This window comes from Schistocerca serialis, chromosome 7 (genome assembly GCF_023864345.2).
Source record: "Schistocerca serialis cubense isolate TAMUIC-IGC-003099 chromosome 7, iqSchSeri2.2, whole genome shotgun sequence".
NCBI lineage: Eukaryota > Metazoa > Arthropoda > Insecta > Orthoptera > Acrididae > Schistocerca > Schistocerca serialis.
The window spans coordinates 437298850-437314761 of NC_064644.1; the positions used below are offsets into that span (position 1 = coordinate 437298850).

A 15912-nucleotide genomic window follows, 5' to 3' on the forward strand; every position below is an offset into this window, starting at 1 on the left:
GCACTATGGGACTTAACTTCTGAGGTCATAAGTCCCCTTGATCTTAGAACTACTTAAACCTAACTAACCTAAGGACATCACACACATCCATGCCCGAGGCAGGATTCGAACCTGCGTCCGTAGCAGTCGCGGGGTTCCAGACTGTAGCGCCTAGAACCGCTTGGCCATCCCGGCCGGCGAACTTAAGACCAGACCAGCCTATTACAACTTCTGCACAAAAACAGACGAAAAGCGTATCGAGCGAGCAGGGCAACGGATGACAGAAAGTGCCAAAGACGCACGTTGGTTCACGATCGCCACACAGAAAATAGTAGACGATGTGGAAGCATTTCTATATGGTTCAGGAATCACTGTCTAGACGTACGTTTACCTTAACTACAGAAAACGTAAAAGAAAGGTGTAATGCTTTTTTCTCGAAACCGAATATTTCAGATTTGTAGGAGATATGTTGCTCTATTCTGTGCAAGCCACTTTATCGCCGAATAAGTACTGCAACTTACATCCTTCTGAATCAGTTTACTGTATTCATCCCTTCGTCTCCCTCTACAATTTTACCCCCAAAATTTCCCTCTAATACTAAACTGATGATCCCTTAATGTCTCAGAATGTGTCTGAGGAAACGATCAGTTTTTCTAGTCAGGTTAGGCCACAAACTACGTTTCTCCCCAATTCTATTCTGCACCTCCTCATTAATTACACGATATACCCACCCAACCTTCAGCATTCTTCTGTAGCACCACATTTCAAGAGCTTCTATTCTCTTCCAGCCTAAACTGTTCATCATCCATGTTTCACTTCCATACACGGCTACATTCCATGCAAATAGTTTCAGAAAAGACTTCCTTACACTTAAGTCAATATTCGATGACAGCAAATTTCTTTCCTTTAGAAAAATTTTCCTTGCCGCTGGCAGTCTACGTTTTATATCCTTTCTCCTTAGACCGTCATCAGTTATTCTGTTTCCCAAATAACAAAACTCATTTACTACTTTTGTGTCCCGTTTTCTAATCTGATTCTCTCGGCATAACCTGATTTAATTCACCCTTCACTTGCTTTTGTTGATGTTTGTCTCATATTTTCATTTCAAGATACTGTCCATTCGGTTCACCTGCTCTTCCGAGTCCTTTGTTGTCTCTGACAGAATTACAATGTCATCGTCAAACCTCAAACTTTGTACCTCCTCTCCTTGAACTTTAATTCCTACCCCAAATTTTACTTTTGTTTTCTTTACTAGTTGCTCAATGTACAGACTCAATAACGTTGGCGAAGGACTACAACCCTGTCTCACTACATTCTCAACCACTGATTCCCTTTCACGCCCCTCGACTCTTATAACTGCCATCTGGTTAGTGTACAAGTAGTAAAGAGCGTAACGCTTTCTGAATTTTATGCTTGCTATCTTCAGAATTTCAAACAGAATATTGCAGTTAATATTGTCCACAGCTTTCTCTAAGTCTACAAATGCAAAAAAGTAGGTTTGCCTTTCCTTGACTTATCTTATAAGACAAGTCGTAGGGTCAGTATTCCCTCGCGTGTTCCTGCGTTTCTCCGGCACCCAAACTGATCTTCCTCAAGGAAGGCTTCTACCAGAAGAATTCCTGTTCATATTTTGCAGCCGTGACTCATAAAACTGATAGATCGATAATTTTCAAACCTGTCAGCATCTGCTTTCTTTGGAATTGGAATTATTACATTTTTCTTGAACTCTGATGGTATTTCGGATGACTCATACATCTGGCAGATCAGACGGTAGAGTTTTGTCACTGGTGGCTTTCCCAAGGCTATCAGTAGTTCTGACGGAATGTCGCCTACTCCCGGTGCTTTGTACCGACTTAGGTCTTTCTGTGCTCCGTCAAATTTCTTTCACTGTATCACATCTATCTCATCCTCGTCTACGTCCCCTTTCTATAATATTGCTCTCAAGTTTATATCCTTTGTACAGACTCTCTATATTCTCCTTCCATCTTTCACGTTTCCCTGTTTCGGTGAGGACTGGTTTTGCTACCGGAGCTCTTGATATTCATACAGTTGCTTCTCTTTTCTGCAAAGGCCTCTGTAATTTCTCCCCCAGAGAAATATGTTTCTAAATCGTTACATTTGTCCCTAGCAATTCCTGCATAGCCATTCTACACTTCCTGTCGGTCCCATTTTTTACACGTTTGTATTCCCTTTCGCCTGTTTAATTTGTTGCATTTTTATATTCTCTCCTTTCATCTGTTAAATGCCATACGTGCTGTGTTATCCATTGATTTCTACTAGGCAATGTCTTTTTACCTACTTGATCCTCTGCTGCCTTCAGTATTTCATCCCTCAAAGATACCGATTCCTCTTTTTCTGTATTACTTTGCCCTGTTCTAGTCAGCCAATACTCACACAACCTCTAGTTCTTCCAGCTTACACAGGTCCCACCTTCTTAATTTCCCACCTTTCTGCTATTTGTTTAGTTTTAATTTACAGTTCAAAACCAATAAATTGTGTTCAGAGTCCACATCTGCCCCTGGAAATGTCTTACGATTTAAAGTCTCGTTTCGAAATCTCTGTCTTAGCATTACATAATCAATCTAAAACCTGTCGGGGTCTTCACGTCTCTGTCACTTATACAAACTTCTTTCATGGTTTTTATACCAAGTGTTCATCACCATCAGTTATCTGCTATATTAGCAGGTCCTTTGCCTCTCCATTTTTTGCGATCCATTGCTTCCTTCTTAAGGCTGCTGTATGTTGTACCGTCCATCATGTCATCCAGTATCTGGAATCTCTTCCTTCCTCGCTCCCTTTTCCCTTCTACATAACCTTCTAAAACTGTTTTTATCAGTCCGTCATTCTTTCTTAATATATGCCCAATCCAATTTCTTTTTCTTCTCTTTATTACATCTAGTAACTGCCTTTTCTCTCCCACTCTTCTCAGTACCTCTTCACTTTTTACTCTGTCCATCCAACTTATTCTTTCCATCTTCCGCCATGTCCAGATCTCAAAAGCCTCCAGCCCTTCTCTGTCTTTTTTCCTCATAGTCCATGTTTCAGCGCCTTATAGAAGAACACTCCATACAAGACATTTTATGAGTCTCTTTCTGAGTTCTCTGTCCATACCACTGCAGAAGATTCTCCTTTTCTTATAAAACGCCTCTTTTGCCATTGCTATCCTTGTTTCAATTTCTGTGGTTCACTTCCAGTCGGTGTCTATCCTGCTTCCAAGATACTTAAAATTTTGCACCTGTTCTAGTGTTTCTCCATTCAGCACAATTTTTATTTCCTTATTTCCTCCTATTGTCAATACTTTTGTTTTACTTGTGTTAATTTTCATTCCAAATTTTTTTCCGTTAGTTGCAATGGTATCCACCAAATCCTGTAATTCTTTTTCCCCTGTGGCTAGAAGGACCATGTCATCAGCAAATCTTAAGCACCCTACTCTTCTTCCTCCAATTTCTACTCCTTTGTCATCTAATGAGCATTGGTCAATCATATTTTCCAAGTACAGGTTGAAAAGAGTAGGTGATAAACAGCATCCTTGTCTTACTCCTTTCCCTAGTCTGGTCCAGTTTGTACTTTCTCCTCTCACTTTAACTGAAACTTTTTGATTAAGGTACAATGAGTTTATAAGTCTTCTGGTTTTCCAGTCCACTCTCTTTTCCCTCATAATAGTCGCCAGCTTGTCCCAAACCACATTGTCAAATGCCTTTTCTAAATCGATGAAGCACATATATAGGTCTCTTCCTTTTTCAATAAACTTTTCTCAGAAGATTCGTAGGAGCCCTATTGCATCTCTGGTGCCCGTATTCCGTCTAAAGCCAAACTGCTCCTCGCCGAGATTCTCCTCTATTACTTTTTCAAGTCTTTTATTAATTATTCTTAACATCACTTTGGCTGCATGTGTAATGAGGCTGATTGTCCTGTGCTCGCTGCATTTCTTGGTTCCTTTTTTTCGGTAATGGAATCATTACTGTTGTCAAAAAGTCCTCAGGCCATTCACCACTGTCATATATTTTATTCCATTGTGGTTCAAGCATTTTAGTATTTCTCCCGGTATTGTATCTGTACCTACTGCTTTGCCATTTTTCATTGCAGCAATGGCAGACTTTACTTCTTCCATTATGATGGTCGGTCCTTTCTCTTCATCACTTACACTGTTGTGTGATTCAAGTTCCAGAATTTCTGGTTTGCTATTTGTGTCATATAGCTCTTTTATATATTCTTCCCATCTCTGGAGGACATCGTCACGATCTTTGTACACTACCTCTTCGTCATTACTCAAAATTTCCATAGTAGCACTTCCTGCTCTGTTTTGTTCCCATGTCATAGTCTTTACTCTGTTGTATAGTAAGTCGTATCTTCCCTTCCTGTCCAGTTCTTCAATTTCATCACATTCCTCTTTTAGCCATTTTTTCCTAGCCTGCTCTGTTTCTCTTCGCAGTTCGTTATTTAACCTTCGGTATGTCTTTCTTGCATCTTCAGTGTTCTTGTTTTTCAATTTTCTTCTCTCCTCCATCTTGGAAATCATTTCTTGTGTGACCCATGGTTTTTTTTGACCAAGTGTTAGCGATGGTTAAATTAAACTTTGTGCAAAATGCTACCAGGCCGCTTCGTCTTTCATTCCTTTCCCCCACTCGATATTCACCTACGATTTTCCCTTCTCTTCCTTTTCGTAGTATCGAATTCCAGTTCCCCATTACAATTAAATTTTCCTATGCTTTAAATGTGTGAGTAATTTCTTTTAACACATCACACGTTTCTTGAGTCTCTTCACCATCTACAGAGCTTGTTGGCGTATAAACGTGGGCAACAGCGGAGAGTTTGGGTTTTTTGTCTGTCTTCACTACAATAATACTTTCACTGTGTTGTTCATAGTAGCTTACCCGCATTTCTATTTTCTTATTCTTGTACACTGAACTCTCTATCAGTGTACGCAGTCGTTTTGTGATATCTTCAGAAGCCTGTTTTTAGTGCACATTTTCTTTCGATTTATCGAGCGAAGAAAGTGACATTTGTGTATGCTAATAAAAATATATTGATGATAAGATTATTTTATACAAGATTATATATACAAGATTATTTTGTTACTGGACCAATATGAGGTCTTCGGGAATTCCTGCCAATAACACATGTTCCAGCTCTAATGAGTCCTTCCATCTGGTGCAGAGGTTACAAGGAGTGCTCGATGTGGGAGAAAAATTGTTTCTTAAGGACAATAGAGCAAGTAATAAAACTATATTATAAGATGTAGTATTAGCTCAAACTTTACTTGAAAAAAATCACGAAAGTCGTCTATTTTTCACGGGTTCACCCCAGGGGGCTTCCCCCTTAAGAAATGTAGGTCACTGACCACAATCCGAACTTATTTCTAGAGCAGACCGCGGACTGGTAGTTCATGAAACGTGGCTCTGACTTAAGCCTGCTTCCTCATAATTACCGGAATGCCATGAGCGGGAGAATGTACGAGTGGAGAGCGATCATCATACAGTCCACAGTGGGAGAATTTGGCAACATAGGTATATGACATTATTGGCTAACGCCAACTGAATTTTGTGATTATTGATGGGCGATGTTATTCCGAAGGAGACTCGAAGCAAAGGAAGCAAAGGAGACGCATGCCCTCGTACATTTCCGTGTCAGCATTCTGGTAGTGTGCTGCACTGTAGAAGGACACTTCACAGCGACGGCACTCTGACTGCAGAAGGCCTTTTGCAAACTTCTGTAATGGCAGAATTAGATGTGGAGAGACGGAGTTCCTCGCGGAGCTGACTGAAGCGAGGCATCCATCTGCAACACTCAATCTACGCGTACCCACGCAATTAGTGGTGAAATTACCTAGCTGCTTTGGCTAGCTAAGCAGGAACAGAATTAAATGTTTTTTACCGTTTCCGTAAAAGTCACGCTGCTTTTCATGACTATACCGACAGCCGTTGTTGCATTTAATCTTATTTCCTCTTTCAGTCACAATCATGACTCATTAGTGTAATTTCGCCAGGAAACGTGTTTGGTTCAGATCCGTTCTTTGTAAAATTATCTTCCCCAACTGCATATTGCCTATTGTAACCTAATTTAGTGTCTCACTCGGATGTTTAGTTGTGTGACACTTTAGAAATCTTATTTCCTTTATCTGTTGTTGCACATTTAAAATATGTAACAAATATTGGAATTTACCTGGATGAAGATTTTCATTTGTAAATAGTAAATTCCTTCACGAAGTCAGTTCACAGTTGTCAGTCTCGGTAGCTGCGTTGTCAGTGCGGTGGATTTCTAACAACGAGGCCCGCTTTCGATTCCCGGCCAGGTTGGAGATTCTCTTAGGTAGTTGTGTGGTCCTCACCCTTGTATCGTCTTGTTTGACTTCCAATGGTAACATGGCTGTATGGGCACATACTGAACTCAATGAAAATAACAAAGAAAGTTAGTTAACTTTAAATTGTGGGAATTCCGGTACCTAGAATTCAAGGTTAGGGACATGTTTTTCTCATTAACTGCATTCTTTAGATCCTTTGCGTAACTTTTATCAACTATTCGAGTTTCGGAGAGCGAGATCACGCGTGCTGGTCATGTAGAGGACTCCGAGCCAAACCATTCTTATCACTGGCAACAAGAAGAGATTCGGCCCCTGCCGCCTGGTGTTATTATGGTAACGTTGCACGACAAGGTGGACCAATTCGCTTCCAAACCTGCACAAAATAGACACAGAAAAAGATGCGCGTTCCCATTTTTCTCCCGCAGCATCTTGTCGTCATACCACTGATGGATATTTGTCGAATGCTATGATAGCGCTTCAGTCAGAAGTCGGTGCAGTGACAATTGCCAGTAAACAGTCAATCGGACAACAATACGTTTTGCAGATATCGTTTGTGTGGACTGTTTAATATATGCCAGCGATCCTTCCAAGTTCTAAGGTCGAAATAACATGGATAGCAATCCATAAGGAACATTTATTAGATTTTAACCGTTCTAATGTCTTACACTGAGGTAACAAAGTCGTGGGACACCGATATGCACATGTACAGATACAGATAGTATCGCGTACACAAGGTACAGACGCAGTCCATTGGCGTAGATGTCACTAGCGTGATTCATATGGATTGATTTCCGACGTGATAATGGCCGCACTATGAAAATTAACATGCTTTGAACTTGGAATGGAAGTTGTAGCTGGACACATGAGAAAATCGTTAGGGAATTCAATATTCCGAGACACTCAGTATCAAGAGTGTGCCGAGAATACCAAATTTCAGGCATTACTTCTCACCACGGACAACGCAGTCGCGCTGATAGCCTTCACTTAACGACCGAGAGCGCGTAGGGTTTTTTTTCGGTGATCCCTAACAACATGGTTGCTAGAGCATAATGGAGTTCAAGCAAAAGCGAGTCCATAACTGCAGAGCATAGGAAATTTAGGACCATGCTTAACAAGGTCTCACCTACCACACACTTAATTTACAAAAGTGGTTCAAATGCCTCTAAGCACTATGGGACTTTAACATCTGAGGTCATCAGTCCCCTGGAATTAGAACTACGTAAACCTAACTAACCTAAGGACATCACACACATCCATTCCCGAGACAGGATTCGAACCTGCGACCGTAGCAGCCGCGTGGTTCCGGACTGAAGCGCCTAGAACCGCTCGCCCACAGCGGCCGGCACGTCGTTTACACTTGGTTACAGAAGTTTAAGAAAAAAGAATGCCTTTGTGCTGGTGGACGTGTCAGGCACCTGTGACTGGCATCGATGCGGACACTTTGGGGCGAGTGAGGGCCGACTTGGACTGAAACGGGATGTGTGTCGTGTGACAAAGGATTCACACATTCATATTTGTAAAAATGACACACAAAAATCTTTGAGTTCCTGCTTCTGTACACATAATGAATTAATACCTTACCTCAACAACAACATTTTTATCACCGCTTGAAAGTGTCTAGAATATTTCGAATAACCCTGTACTAACGTGATAGTAATAATTTGCATTATAAAATAGCGATAATGCAGCAAACGACGAAGGTGACTAGGATTTCGAATGAATAATTTTAAAAAAAGCGACTGAATAATCCAATACGGTAATTCTAACGTCTAAGTCGTTATCAGCGATCTCAGAATACCTTATACCCGAAGTTTTACTTGAATCCGCTAAATTCGTAATGTTTGATCCACTGTATTGAATCCTTCAATCTAAATTTTGCAATTTCGATATCGGATTCGTAATCAGATGCCCTAAAAATCTAAGAAAGTTCACTTTTGGAGGATTTTGTATTAATTTTTCTATTACGAGCTAGTCTTGAAGCGAGTCCGCCTACTGTGCGCGGTAATGGATGTATACTCTGGGAAGAGACGAATGAGGAATCGTTAAGTGATAACACGGGCCATAATTGGAGAAATCCACTAACATAACCGTCTTTGACAAAGCCAGATTGTCATGACAATGAGCCTAGGGACACGAATCTCGGATGGTACGAAGCTGGCCGTCTGTTGGAGTGCTACTGCCGTGAGAATCTGGGGTTAATAAAGGACGCCTTCGCTACGGGTAGGCGATAAGCTGTGAGGTGTCCTCTCGGCATCACAGAAAATGGAGTTTTCCCGATCTATAAGGAAGGAGAGCCGGCCTGCTGTGACAGCTCTGGGCTGGTGCAGGCTCAAGTGCTTCTGCGCACTCTATTCTGCGCATATTGTTGAAAATGGGTCTCCGCTGCAGACGGACCCCTTACGTGTTCCTTCGTTGACGCAATGACATCGCCAGTTACGATTGCATCGAGCACGCGAGCACCGAGATTGGACCTAGATCAATGGAAAAGAGTGGTCAGGTCGAACGAGTCGCGTTTCTTGTTACACCAGGTCGATGACCGTGTCAGAACACGCTGTCATCCGGGCAAACGGCTGCCTGAAACACGCACCGCACAACGTACGCAGCTTCTGGTTGGAGGGACAGTGGCAGAGGGTAGAGGGAGGCTGCGGGGTTGGGGATGGAGGGGGAAGTATAATGGAAAAGGAAAGAAGGTTAGAGTTTAATGTCCCGTTGACATCGAGGTCATTACAGATGGAGCACTGTTCATATTATGGAATGATGAGGAAGGAAAGCAGTCGTACCCCTTCAAAGGGCTTTATGCGATTTAGCTAAATCATGCTCGTTTTGCAGGGTGCAGTACTGGACACTCACACACAAATAATGTCTTACACTGAGACACTCATACAAGCAATGTGGCCAGCCTAGACACATATAGTGTTATGGTAGGACTAACATGAATGGTTTGATAATGGACTACAGACGTGCAAAACCGGTCGCTATTTAAATAAAAACAAACTCCTGTGCAACTTCGACGAATTTGTTGTTTTGTTAAATCACGGAACACCTAAATCTAGACGACCACATGAGGATTTTAAATGTCGTTCTCCCGAACACGGAGTCAGTGTGTTAACCTTTGCGTCATCTCGCTCGCTATGGCTGTTCTGCTATGGGGGGACATTCACCTGCTCTTCCATCGACCCTGTAGCAGTAATCGAAGGCATCATGAAATGCGTGTACCACGGAAAAGTCTTTGCGGACAACCTACGTGGTCTTATGTCTTCACAGTCAGCTAATAATCATTTGTTTAGCGTTGCTGACTCTCAGTCACTGGGCACTCGGTTCGATTCCCAGCCGGATCGGTGATTTTCTGCGCTCGGGGCTGGATGTTTATGTGTTGCCGTCATCATCATTTCATCATCATCCACGAGAAAATCATCGAAGCGTCAAAATGACTTGCACCAGGTGGCCGACCATCTAAGATACGCTCTCCAAGCCAAAAATGCCATGTCAATATTTCATTTCATGTCTTTCCCGACAATAACGGCATCTTCCAGCAAGATGGCTTTCCTATTGCAGGACAAGATTAGCGCTATAGTTGTTTCACGAACCTCATACTGGAGTCACTTTGATGTCTTGTTCACCAAATGTGTCTGATCTCATCACCTTTGCGTATACCTTTGATGCCACGTACCTCCAGAAACATACTAAGAACTTGTCGAAACCACACCATGCTGAACAGATTTTGCATTCCGTTTCAAAGACGGTCCAAGATGTTGTTAATATGGTGGTTATAATTTTTTGAATCATCCATGTATATACGTACACTCACGATCATGCGTAGTGATGCGATACAAAAATAAATGACTTTTATGTTCGTCATCACTTCGCAGGTAGTTTACAATCCGCGATTCTAAAACGCATCCGCACGTTGCTGTATGTCATTAGTGTAGCACATTTGTGGAACGTGGAGTAGTAACTGCTGATAATGAACTAGCTACTCAATATGGCATGACTGTGACAACTGTATTATCACCTTCAAGACTAAAAGCCGACTGTGTGTCTAAGTCGCGTGCCATTGACTGTGGTAATTGTCATTAGTTTAACATTTAGCGACTTATGAGACGCATTTCAGGAGACATGCGTAATGCAAAAACAGTGGCACTCTGTTTTCTGTGCTACGTGACTAATGCAGCACCATACAAATGAAACTTTTCGTTTCAGCTCTTCAGTCTTAATTTACACAGTCTAACATGACAAAACTGGCTACTATATTATCTGTGTGATTTATGGTTAATTAGTGCTTCTGTCACTTTTGCAACTCAGTTAATTATGAAGCTACATAGTGTGTACATTACAATACAGTTAATTCGTTATACCACTCGAGGTAGTTGAGAAAACGAAGTTGCGCCGGTCACATGTAAACCATTAAAAAATTTCTACGAAATTTTTGAAATCAAATACTAAATATTAGAAATTACTACTAAATATTAGAAATTACATGTAGATGATAGTATGGTCATAGGTCCGTAGGACTAAGGACTGTAGAGAAATTTGAAAAGCCAACTTAGCTTTGGCGCTGCCAATGAATCGTTTGTAAGGCACTTTGTTCTATGTTGATAATGTCAGAATCTAATCTACTTCAAGTAATTAATTGAGACACTATGTATCTCTGCAAGCAGTAACGGCATACATCAAAGAAAAGTAAGACCGATTCCTTAAAATTTGGCTGAAACCAATTCTCAAAAACTCGACTACTGCAAATTTTACGAGTACACAGTTGTTACCAATCTTAAAAAGTAAAGTAACGGTTTATCTTTGGAAAGCGTGGTAGTTGTGCCTATTGTTTCTCAATGAGTCCCGTACTCCATATATAACAAGGTAATAAAGACTATTACATAAAAATTAGACTTTTTTTACGAGCTTCCACATTTCTTGCTTTCTTCTTTTCTTAATTTTTACTGTCGCAAATTTCTGTTTTGTATTACACTTCTTCAAAGAAGTGAAATTATATGTAACTTAATTTTTTGGTAAGTAAATATTGCGCTAAATAATCTCTTGAGAAAGCTTTGATGTGATTCAATAAACAACATTATCGTAACATACTGCCTGTTGCTTTAGAAAAAAAGGGATTAGAAATCATGGAAGAAAGACGATATTTCCTTACGCTTCTACATCATATGATCGACAACATCTACATCTATAGTATATGGAAATGTAATACCAACATCACAAACAATGAAGTAACAAAATCTGTAATCTTTTCGACGTATACAAGGAAGATTCAGGCGATGACGCAGTAACAAAGTTTATATGTATTATCAACAATATATTTCAAAGCAGCTTCTTCTTTAGCTGACTGAACATAAATATACATTACATACTGAATATAAATATACATTAGACGGTCGTTTGGGCGTTGACACGCTCCTTTACTGTAATACCCACCACCAATATGAATGGACCGTTATTCACAGAACCATTCATTGTGCTGCGGCTGCGGACACGAATGTCCCGTCGAATAGAGTTCAAAATGTATTTCTGGAAGCGTGAATGAATGTCTTCATATCCCTGAATATAGCGAAATTAACAGCAATGATTTAGTACTAGTGCTGAAGTCGTCTTCCAGATGAGGATTAAAGTTTATCATTTGTAGTGATCTCTAAACTACACAAAATAAATCAGCACCTTCTGTTCATATTCGTAGAGTTGAGATTATCCAATCCCTTGGTATTCCTGTTGCTTATGAATTCCTACAATTAAGAAGGCTTTAGAGGATATCTGGACTTCTGATCAAATTAGGTCTGTGTGAGTAAATTAAAATGATTCTTTGTGAATTTACTTATTCTAAAGCAATCTCTTAATTGTTATATATTTTAATATATATATAGCTCTAGTAAGGCGGTCTTCGTCTACTAGGTTTCGAGTTACTCTGTAATGCCAAAACTAGACGTCTTTCCCCACCGCGGATTATTGAATACCTTACTGCATCACGCAGCAATAAGGACAGGATTTACAGCAAACAGAAGCTAACTAATTCTTAAACTTTACCATGGATTGAATTCAGATCGCTCCATATTCATTTTCGAAACTTGCGTACCTGTACACATTAACACTATACAGTGCAAATAAGGGGACTAATGCAGTTTGCTTTCTGATGTCCTTTTCGATGTACCTTAGCTATGGATTATTATTTTGGAATTCATGAAGGCTGAAGACCACCTATAAATAAATAAAAAATTCCATTGTGTAAAGAAAATGTGCAGCTTACGTCATTAGTTTACCATTGTAAATTGATCCCTGTGATGTAACTTACATACTTATCAGGTACACAAATCATGCGCATAATGCACTTTCGAAGATTGATGTGATAATATTGCGAAGTTCGTCATGGTTAAACAAATTGAGTATCAGATTGTGTATGGCAATCGGTAGCTGAGTATATTAAGCCAAAGAGCATTTGTCGTCTGTGGAGAGCCTCACAGTTTCAAATCGAAATTAAGAATATTGTCTATTTCACAACAGTTCTTCACTGGATTCTTTGCTTTGTATGATAATATGTCGTTACATGAAAAGAAACAATGCAGGGAAATGTCTATACTGAATTTTTCGCTTTAGGACCCAGTTAAGTAACATGTCTATGACTAAAGTCATACAATGTTTGTAAACGAAGCTCTATTAATTTATATGTAAACAAACAAACAAAAATTTCATGAACGTATCATAACTTCATGTTGCAGAAAGGAATAACAATAAACAGGTACTGATGTGAAGAGGAAGCATTTGTATAAAAGCAAATTTCTGTTGAAACTTTAATTCATACTCTCAGCTAAAGAGCCCCAGATGTCAATAATATCAAAGTGTAACGTTGACCCTAGTTTAAGGACACAAAAGAAGGGTAAACAGAAAATCAGACAGGAAATAGGAAAATGGAAGGACGTAATCAAGAGTTTCCGTTAGTTGTCATTTAGCTTCGGGCAGGGAATGCGATATTTCTTACGAATGCAATAAGGTGAAATGTGAATAGACAACATAACCTGAGCAACGTTAACTTGTAGATTTCAGAATACAAGAGATTAATATTGAGATTAGGGTGTTCACTTAGTATCGAGGAGGGCACTTCCTATCACACAATACGCGATTAAAGAAACTAATAGCTTGTTACGCGTGTAGCCTCAGTGTTGCCGCTAACAGTGTTGCCTGGTACAGTTCCACGTCATTTTACCTCATCTCCGGTTCCACATCGGCAAATAGGAGCATTTTCAGCGTATATGTCAACCTACCTTCAAGAGAACCTGAGAACAGTAGTGGCATAGTAATTATAGCCTACGAACGTCTCCAGTTAAGATGTGGGGCAGCTATGAATTTCCAAATCATTCGTCAAAAAGAAGACAACAAAATTCTGACAGTTTTCATCAAACGTGAAATTGTTTGAAAATGATGTAATATGGTAGTGTCTGTGTAAATAAAAGATCTCGCAGCTATTCCTCAAAGTATATTATGTTACAACAAGTGTCCCATAACAATTAAAAAACACGTTTAATTGTAAAATCATTAGTTCATGAAATAAACGTCACGTAATACTGGCATAGTTTAAGCTATACTTGTACTCATATTTACTGTTACTCGAACGAGTACGTACAGTGCCTCAGAGCTCTGGTCTGTCTTATGTAGTGCCAAGTAATTCCAACACATTTACATTTCCACACGGGGAGGTGCGAGAATTTTCACCATTCATCTCAAACTACGTTGGACAATAACGACGTATAGTGTTAACATAAAATTATTGACGCTCTTTAATCGTAACGGAGACAATTTTTCAAAGTATTTTAAAAAAATTCTAGAAGCTTATATGGTAGGTCAGTAGAAGTGTAAATAACAGATCCGCAAATTATTTTTCAAACTGTTGTATGACAAAAATGGTGTGGAGAGCACTCGGAAAAACACGTGCAAATGCAGATGCACCAAAATTCTACCAGGTTTGCCACATCAGAGGCGCTGCAATCTTCGGCAAACGTAAACAAAACTGTGATTTGAATAAAATGCACGCTATATCGAAAATATTTCTACTACTTTTGTTCAAAATACACAATATTTTCGTAGATTCATGATACGGTTGGTCTTCAGTTGTGTGTTGAGATATTCGTCGTTGTAATGTTACATTCTGTCACTCAGCTGAAATCTGAGAGGTGATTATCACCACCTGATGTGTTGCAATGTTTTCTCAAGGGCGTAAAACTAAACTTATGTAGTGAAAGCAGTTTTCATTGCTATTTATTAATCTACTAAATTCAGGTGTTGGCTGAGTTGCAGCTATAATAGGCTAAAAATACAGTTGGTGGTTTTATGAATATATCTCCATTGTCCAGGTCGCTATATTAAGATATGACCGAGGAATTAATGAAATACACGTCTTGTCATCCAAATGCTACCTAGAAAATATGTGGCTCTCTGGAGAAAATTGTGTGATTGTTAATGTGATATGGAGGGACAAATAAGAAGGATCAGTCGGGGAAGGGGTACTGATTTCTCAGCGTATCTGTTACGGCAGGGCAGTCACTTTCTGGCACAATCAGCAGTGAGGTAAGGACGGCGCTCCTACCTCGGTCTCGGCGGAGCGAGTCGTGCGTGGATGCCGACAGCGGCGCGCGGCCCACGACGCTCGATCCTCTTCGGCGACCGCGAAGCGACTGACGCTTCGCGCCGTGCAGCCCGGTTCATATGGGCGCGCTCGCGCATGCGTAGTCGCGACTGCTGCGCGCACCTCAATCTCTTAAGCTCGGTTTACACCGGAGAGAATGGAAGCTAGCACGAGCGAACGAGCGTCTGCAGACAATTCGTCGTCGGTCCTCAGTATCGTTCTCCTCCACCTGTGAGCAAGAGTTTACTGCAGAAGAAACGTAAGAGACGCCGAGATAACGAGCACAGCCTATGAAGGCTGCGTTATGGTTTTATGGCGCTAGCAGTCACCACTCACAGGACAAAACACTGTGTAGTTAGAACCACGACGCAAGATTTTGATATTCACAGGGGATAATTTTGCATGGCAAATGCCCCCCCCCCCTCCCTTTTTTTTTACGAAGCAAGCAAAATACCGCACGAAAAGAAAATACTTGCTGCATGAATTGGTACGAAACCGTGAAATGCTTAGAGATACTGAACTTAACACTGAACGGCAGCTCCAGTTTTCCTGAGCATTGCCGCAAAACTCGACGCTTATTTGTCGGTTTACAGTTTCCGTTGGCTTCCGATTACTATTGAGAAGGACATTTGAAAAAACAGGACACTAATCACCAACGACCAATACAAAGTGAAGAACGGTAGCATTTACACTCTGGATATTAACAGCTAGAGACATTTAATTTAGCCATCTTTTCGTATTTCAGTATCTATAGGATGACTGCAAAGTCCCATTACCCACAATGTATAATAATAATTATTATTATCATTATACATTACATACTTGTTAATGAATTTTTAATTTTTGTTGTAGGTGGTGATACATAATGTGGACAAAAAGTTACTGTACCCTGTAGTATCGAATGCTAACTGATTTGATTTGTTTTAACACAAATACTTACTTACATGTTAACACTTTACCGTCCGAAAGTCTAGTACAGATTTATTCGCTTGGCGCCGGTAGCGCTAATTCGGAT

The 15912-nt window shown here is 40.3% G+C and overlaps 1 protein-coding gene across 3 annotated transcripts in view; it reads right to left on the reverse strand.

The window, feature by feature from the left end:
• LOC126412753 (uncharacterized) overlaps positions 1-14936 on the reverse strand; it is a 1141364-nt gene extending 1126428 nt beyond the window's left edge. For 2 of the 3 annotated variants that reach the window (XM_050082500.1, XM_050082498.1), the window contains exon 1: positions 14859-14936. The gene's annotated coding sequence lies outside the window, so the exon portion shown is untranslated. The remainder of the gene's footprint in view (positions 1-14858) is intronic. The other variant, XM_050082499.1, reaches the window with a different exon arrangement.
• Positions 14937-15912: the final 976 nt, after the last annotated feature.